Here is an 8160-nt window from a genome sequence, read left to right on the forward strand (position 1 = left end):
TTAGGCCAAAAGAGGATTTGTGAGGTCTGGTTGGATATTGGTTGAGGAGACCTGTCTCGCGATTTATCCCAAAGCTGTTCAATAGGGTTGTGCAGGACTGTTCCTTCACACCAAACTTCTCAAACCATGTCTATGTGGAGCTGCCTTTTGTCACTTGAACTCAATAATTGAGAGGGTTGTCTGCGTACTTTTAACCATATTTTTTTTATTTCTTTAACATAGAGCAGGGATCTCCAAACTTTTCAAACAATGGGGCACTTTATCGTCCTTCAGACTTTAGGAGGGCCGGATTGTGGCCAGCAGGGACAGAAAATGTCACGGGCCCAGCATCAGTGAGAATAAATATTGCCTCAGGGTTGGTGGTCAATAAGAGGAGGAGTATTCCCCCCTTTTAGTAGGAGGAATAGTTATCCCATCATTGGTATCGTGGAAGATATAGTGCCCCATTGTTGGTGTCAGTGGGAGGACAAGTGCCTCATATCGGTGAAAGGAATCCAAGGGCCAGATAAAGGCACGCAAAGGGCCACATCTGGCCCTCGGGCCGCAGTATGGAGACCCCTGACATAGAGGAACCCTTTAAAAAAAAAAAAAAAAAATTCTGATTCTAGGGTTTTCCTGGTAATTCTTGTGATACCTAAGCACAAACAGTAAGTTGCAAAATAGAATGTGTAAATAATGTGGTGTTCTTCGTGCATTTGACACCCTGGGCTGCTCTAAACCACAAAATGTATTTTCAGCAATTGTATTAAAATTAATAATCGTCAGAAGAGAAAGGAAGGCAGTGAGAATTGTACTGTTCCCTCACTTTGTGGTCAGTGGAAAGACGGCAAATTTATATTGATGATCAATGGAAAAGTGCATACTAATGCCGCGTACACACGATCGAACATTCCGACAACAAAACCGTGGATTTTTTTCCCGACGGATGTTGGCTCAAACTTTGTTTTGCATACACACAGTCGCACAAATGTTTGTCGGAAATTCCAAACATCAAGAATGCGGTGATGTACGACGACCCAAGAAAAATTAAGTTCAATGATTCCGAGCATGTGTAGAATTTTTGTGCGTTTTTGAATTGTGTACACACGGTTGGAATTTCCGATTTTAACTTTTGTTGACAGAAAATTTGAGAAACGGCTCTCAAATTTTTGTTGTCGGAAATTCCGACAGCAAAATGTCCGATGGAGCCTACATACGCAAACATTTGTTTTTGGAAATTCAGACTGTGTGTGCGTAACAGTGTTGGTAATTGAAGGGGCCCCCTTACATTCATGGTCAGTGAAATGCTCTGGGGGAAACCTAGGAATCCATGTTTGCGAAATACGCGTTTAAACAGAATTTTTATTAACTTGTTGCCTTTTTTTGTTGTGTTGATTTTTGAGCAATGCAATAGACTGCAATTGTGAATCAGGTGGACAGCTTAATTTGGACTATTGAACTTTTGAAGGCACTAGGCTAGACAGAAATTAAAGTAGGTGCCAACTATAGTTAAGGAACGTCGGTTGCCTGGCTCCAATTTGTCAATTCTGTACTTTGTGTAATCTGGGAGAGTTCTGGCAATGCCTCCCGAGAAGCAGATAGGTTTTTCGTAAGGCAGAACAACTTGATTGGATAAATGAAAGGCAGAAATGCAAGTTAATACTTTACCTGCTGGGTTTTCAACACATCATAGCTTTTGGTTTTATCCACTGATGGTGCTGGTAGATATGGGCAGCTTGTGATGCCCCTTGGAAGGGATGTATTATTCTGGAGGCTTTGAAACCCTCTTCTAAGTAAATTGGTCATGCTAATCTTTTGTCCCACAACTTTTTTTTTTTTTTTAAAACTGGTGGCTACTTGGAAGTATAGCGCAGTTTTATACTGGGGAAACCCAATCCAATATTTTAGACCTCAAGCCAAAACCAGGTCTGCAATGTGTAGGGTTAATCTTTGCTCCTCATACCACATGTGTTGCCAATACCTGCTGACTGAAACATCTTCTGCAACTGTACATCAAAAAAAAAAATCAAGTGGTAATGCCATAAACCCCTTCGTAAACGAATCTTGTCCCAGACAATTAACACAGAGCACTCCGACTCCCTCCTCTATACGAAGGTTCCAGTTGGAGCTTTGCGTTTTGTGTGGAACAATAAAGCTTTACTAACTAAGGTTTTTAGAATGTGCTGTTTCTTTTTCTTGGATTTTCAATTTGTTTGGGGGTAAGAACGAGCTTCTGCCTAATTCGGCACCCAACTAGCCAGATCAATGACCCACAATACAGGGTTTGGGAGTGGCATGTAACCTTAATCTTTTTTTCATCTTCACCTGATTTCCGTTAGCTTGCTGTGTTTTTTTTTTTTTTTTTTTTTTTTTTTTTTTTTTTCTTCCTGACCTCTTAAATTCCGAACGATTTGTTAATTGAAAATTGGCTGCGTTTTGTAATCCAATGGTGCCACCATTGATTTGGAAATTTGACCAAGCCTTCAATTTCACCTAATGTTACGGAAAAGAAAATTTAGTGGCTGGGAAATCTTTTCTTTCCAGGTCACATCTCATGTGCATTTTTTTTTATATTTCTTGCACGATTCTCCCATCATTGATTAGAAATTTGTTAGTTTTTCAAAAAAATCTCCAACATGCGTGATCCCTCAGATTTGGTGGCCTCACTAATTGTTGAAAATCAAATAATTATTTAAAGGGGCAATTTTCAAGCGAAAAAATTGTTCGAATATACATGTGGCACCCCTGGTTTAAAAATAAGTGACCTTCTCTCCAAGACGCCTGTTTTGGGAGGGGGAGAACGCTGCCATTGCTGACCTCCAAAGATGTAAAAGCCACCATTGCTGACCTCCATCAAACAACGCTAGTTGGCTGGCTGTTCTGATAAGCCAATGGCTTCAATGCTTTTAGTTCTCTTCCACAAAGCAAGAATGGTCTGTGTGGATGTCAGATTGGTGCAATTGCTTTGAGATGCTTTGGAGACCATTCATAATCCTTTGGTTGCATTTGACCTTTTTCAACCCAGTTTTGCACTTCTATTGACATATATGGGATTGCAAAATATGCTTATTTTCTTTAATACAAAAGGTACTCGGGGCACCTAAGGATGGATCATAACCTGTCAGAGCTCAGTAAGACAGTACTTTGCTATGCAAATACTTAAACTGTATTAAAGCGGGGGTTCACCCTATTAATAAAAAAAAAAAAAAAATTCTTCTAGCATAACATGAGGCATAGTAGCACGAGCTACAGTATGCCTGTCTTTATTTTTTTAGTCCGGTACTCAGTGTAATCGTAGCGACAATCACCTTCCCTCTCCATAGGAACGCCCATTCCCCGCGGGGAGTCAAAATCTTGTGTCTACGATTACACTGTGAGTACGGGACTAAAAAAAATTAAGACAGGCATACTGTAGCTCGCGCTACTATGCCGAATTTTATGCTAAAAACATGTCAATAACGGTGAACCACCGCTTTAACAATGTATAGGTCTTGTCTTAAGACCTATAGAAAGCTGCCCAATGTCACAGTATGACCTGAGAAGACGTTTTCAGAAAGTTATACAGGAGCTCTAGAAGGGTAATGGGAGACCGAAGATTCTAGAGCGAGTGTGCAGCATTTTACCATCAGGTGGCGATATGTGAGCATTTTAAACAATGGCGCTGGATGGCAAGATACACTATATTGGCAAAAGTATTGGCACACCTGCCTTTACACGCACATGAACTTTAATGGCATCCCAGTCTTAGTCTTTAGGGTTCAATATTGAGTTGGCGCACCCTTTTGCAGCTATTGGAGCTTCAACTCTTCTGGGAAGGCTGTCCACAAGGTTTAGGAGTGTGTCTATGGGAATGATTAACTATTCTTCGAAAAGCGCATTGGTGAGGTCAGGTACTGATGTTTATTGAGAAGGCCTGGCTCACAGTCTCTGCGAGGTCTGGACTCTTGCAGGCTAGTCAAGGTCCAAATAATTTGGTGGAGGGGGGATTAAGGTGTGGGGGGTGGTTTCAGGGGTTGGACTTGGCCTCTTGGCTCCAGTAAAGACATTTTGGACAGATTCTGTGAACACAGCGTCTCTCCACAGGCATGTAGTCCCAAGGGAGGCAGCGAGCACGCTGACTAACCCCCAGCCAGAATGGCTCGGATGATGGGGGCAAGATTACTGAGGAACAGGAGGTGAGAAATTCAGACAAGGGGGGGGGGGGAACATTATTTATTTAGAAGGGAAATCGAAGGAAAAGGTAAGTGAACCAACAATTGCACTAGCTTAAAGGAACCTATTTAGAAAATTAAAAACGAACCTTTACAACCCCTTTTAAGAATATTTTCCTTCTATATACTACTCATTGCCCTGTCTTCAAAGTAATGAAGATGGAGGACATGTTTAGAGTCCATATCAGGGGGGAGCAGCTTGGGGTGACAACCATGGCTCGCCCTAGTGGAGGAGTGAGGTAGCCACCCAGGGACGTTTATGGTTTTTGGGTTTAGAAACCCGTTAATTCTGAATAGAGCAGGGAAGAATTTGAACATCTGCTGGGTTCTATGGTCACATTGTCACTGCTACCTGTACCACTTGGACAGGACATGAGGAACCACTGAATGTGATCAATGAAATTGTACATTTTAGGGTTGCTAGGGGTTGGTGCACATTGCTCCCACACTGCTATTTTTAATTGCAGTTGTAAAAAAAAAAAAAATCTTTGTACCATCTAATTTTAGAAATTGGTTGAAGTGTGTCTTTTTTTTTTTTTTTTTTTTTTTATATTTTTGTTTAAGGTGGTGAGGGATTAGAACCTCTAATGTTTTATTGATGTCTATGAGGGTTGATTTACTAAAGGCAAATATTCGGTGCACTTTGCAGGAGCGGTTGCAAGGGCATTTGCTCTAGAGCATGGGTCTTCAAACTACGGCCCTCCAGTTGTTCAGGAACTACAATTCCCATCATGCCTAGTCAAGTCTGTGAATGTCAAAGTCTTGCAATGCCCCATGGGATGTGTAGTTCTGCAACAGCTGGAGGGCCGTAGTTTGAGGATCCCTGCAGCTTGGTAAATGTGGTGAAGCTTCACTTTGCATGGATAATAAAAAAAAATTAATAAATGATAGAAGTCAACAGAGCTTCCCCATCATTTACAAAGGCCCAGAGTGCATGTCCATGCAGAGTGAACAGTCTTTTTATCCTTTTAATAAATTCTTCGAAGCTTCATGCTCCCAAATTTTGAGCCATCACCAGAATAAGATCATCACAAAAGGATTGCCTTCTCTTTGGAGAGATTTCATCTCATTTCCTGTGATGTGTTACCATGCCTCCAAGAATGTGACTTTAACCATTTCCTACTCTAGACAACATTTTGGGGAAACCGTTTTGGCTTTAGATATACTCTAGGATCATTGACTGAACTGCCACACATTCTGCATTATGGCTTTGTCAATAAGCTAATTCATGCAATATATTGATCATCTGCTTGGTTTCCATTGTACAAGACATCCTGAGTACATGCTAATGCTCAGTATTGCTTCATACTTACCTGCATTTTTTTTTTTTTTTTTTTTTACTTTAATGCTGAAATCAAATTGATTGCAAATGCTGTCACTGTGGCTAAAATGAGATGTTTTAAGGTTTGGAAAACCCTCCATTCGCTATGAGCGCGCCAACGCAAGTCGGACTGCAGAGAGATAAAGATCTAACATTGTCATTTATTGTTGTGGCATGGTCTCCAGCTAGTTACACCGCTATGCTGTTCTGGTACAAGGTGCAAGTGACTTTTTTTTGCGTGTCACTGGGGGGTTTTCAATGCTGGGTTTGGCAAACAGTCCTAATAAAAAAATAAATCGAAAATCGCCGGTTGTGTCTCTTATTTCGCCTAAACCGAAATGTGTTTTAAGATAATACGTGTGTGTGTTGAAAACTCAAAAGCAAGATAACAATTGGATTTGTAAAAAAAAAGTTATATTACTAATATTTATGACAGTCAGGCATATGCAAATGTCATCCCAAAATTGACAGTCTGATGCTCTTGTGTGACTTCCCCAGCCGCCAGACGAAGACTGGTGAGAATAAATGGAATGGACAGTTGCTTTTTGTGTATTTTTCATTATGGCCCAGGGCTAAATTTAAATAACTTATATTTTTATTTTAAAGGGGATGTAAACCATCACATGTTCTCAGTGAAGTGAACAGCCTCAGATGATACACAGAGATGAACCAAATCCTCCTACATAAGTTTTTATCTGCTGCCTTCACCTTTCTACATTCTTTAGAAATTGCACATTGGGGGTTATTTACGAAAGGCAAATCCACTTTGCACTACAAGTGCAAACTACATGTGCAAAGTGCACTTGAAATTGCACTTGGAGGTGCAGTCACTGTAGACCCGAGGGGGACATGCAAGAAGAAGAAAAAAATCAGCATTTTAGCTTGCATGTGTTGGATGATAAAATCAGAAGCACCCCCCCCCCCCCTAATTTCAGATCTATCCCTCAGATTTACAGCGACTCCACTCCAAGTGCACTTTGCACTCGTAGTGCAAAGTGGTTTTGCCTTTTGTAAATAACCCCCATTTTGTTAGCCCTCCTCCAGGCAGGGGAATGAAAGAACGTGCTGTGAATAGACAAGCTCTCTGCTTATCCATCTCCAAGTTCCTTCCCCGACACCAATTTCCCCTTGTAACACCCTAGAAAATAAAATGGCGATCAGATACCCAACATGTCACGCTTCAAAGCTGCACCCGCTCGTGGAATGGTGACAAACATTTACCCTTAAAAATTTCCATAGGCGATGTTTAAAAAATTCTACAGGTAGCATGTTTTGAGTTACAGAGGAGGTCTAGGACTAGAATGTTTGCTCTCGCTTGAACGATCGCGGAAATACCTTACATGTGTGGTTTGAACACGGTTGTCATATGCGGGCGCTTAAATTGGGACAGAGCCACTGCTTCCAATTTGGATGCGGGTGCATGGCCACGAATACAAACGGGGAGGGGGGTTCAATAAAGCTTCTATGTCAATTTTCTGGCATTCATTACTCAAAAATTATCTGTTCAATCAACCAGTTTTGGCTCGGACAATGCCCAGTGCGCCAAATTCAGGTAGTTCTAATTTGCTCCACTTCTACATTGTGGCGCAACACCTGTGCCGTATTCTAAATAAAATACTGACCAACTCTCAAGCCCCTTCCAGGAAAAATGCCAAGAGAGCTTTTGGCTGGGAAAACCGGCCGTGTGTATGCTTCCCTCACAGTTTTCCCGACAGGAAAACAGGCGGGAAAATAGAGAACCTGCTCTCTATTTTCCCGGCAGTTTTTTTTCCTCCAGATTTACTAATACTTTCCTATGGGAGCATACACACGGCCGGGATTCCCAGCCAAAACTCTCATGGCAGTTTTCCTGCCGGGTTCTCGGCTATCCCCACTGACTTTTTACCGCTGGGGAAAACAGAGCGTGTGTACAGGGCTTTAGTGGCATACAGAGACCAATTTTGTGAAAGTGTCTTGCATGTGTTCCAGAAGTGGAGCAGCAAAATGAGTGCTTTCACACTGGAGCAGTGCGCTGGCAGGACTCTCAAAAAAAGTCCTGCTAGCCGCATCTTTGAGGCGCTGTAAGAGCAGTGTATGCACCGCTCCTCAAACACCCCTGCCCATTGAAATCAATGGTCAGCGCCGGCAAAGCGCCGCTGCAGGGGTGGTTTTTTTGATTGCTAGCGGGGGTTAAAAGCGCCCCACTAGCGGCTGAACAGCGCTGCAAAATCGCCAATGGTGCAATGCCCCAGTGTGAAAGTAGCCTAATGCCCTGTACACTAAGGTGACCAGATTTTTAAAATGAAATCCGGGGACATATTTTTTCTTTACTAGTAATGGCAGCAATCAGCGACTCTCTGCCCGTCGCCGCCCACCTCACAGCCTCTCAAGTCTTACTCTTCAGGCCCAGGCAACTACTGGATGGGGAGCGGAGGAAGATCACTCCGCCAGGGAAGGCAAGGAGATAGGCAGGTGACTGGCCAGGATTTGAGCCAAGGCAGAAGAACATGCGAGCGCAGCTGAATGGGCATGCGCCCGAAACTGAAGAAATATTCCCTCCGCTCAGACCAGCACATGATCATCAGAAAGGGGCACAGATAATGGGAAAAATATAACCCTCCTATGGTAGTAGACACGGCGGAGCAGGGGGGGGGGGGGGGGAATTCTATT

Source organism: Rana temporaria, chromosome 6, assembly GCF_905171775.1.
Source record: "Rana temporaria chromosome 6, aRanTem1.1, whole genome shotgun sequence".
Classification (NCBI taxonomy): Eukaryota; Metazoa; Chordata; class Amphibia; order Anura; family Ranidae; genus Rana; species Rana temporaria.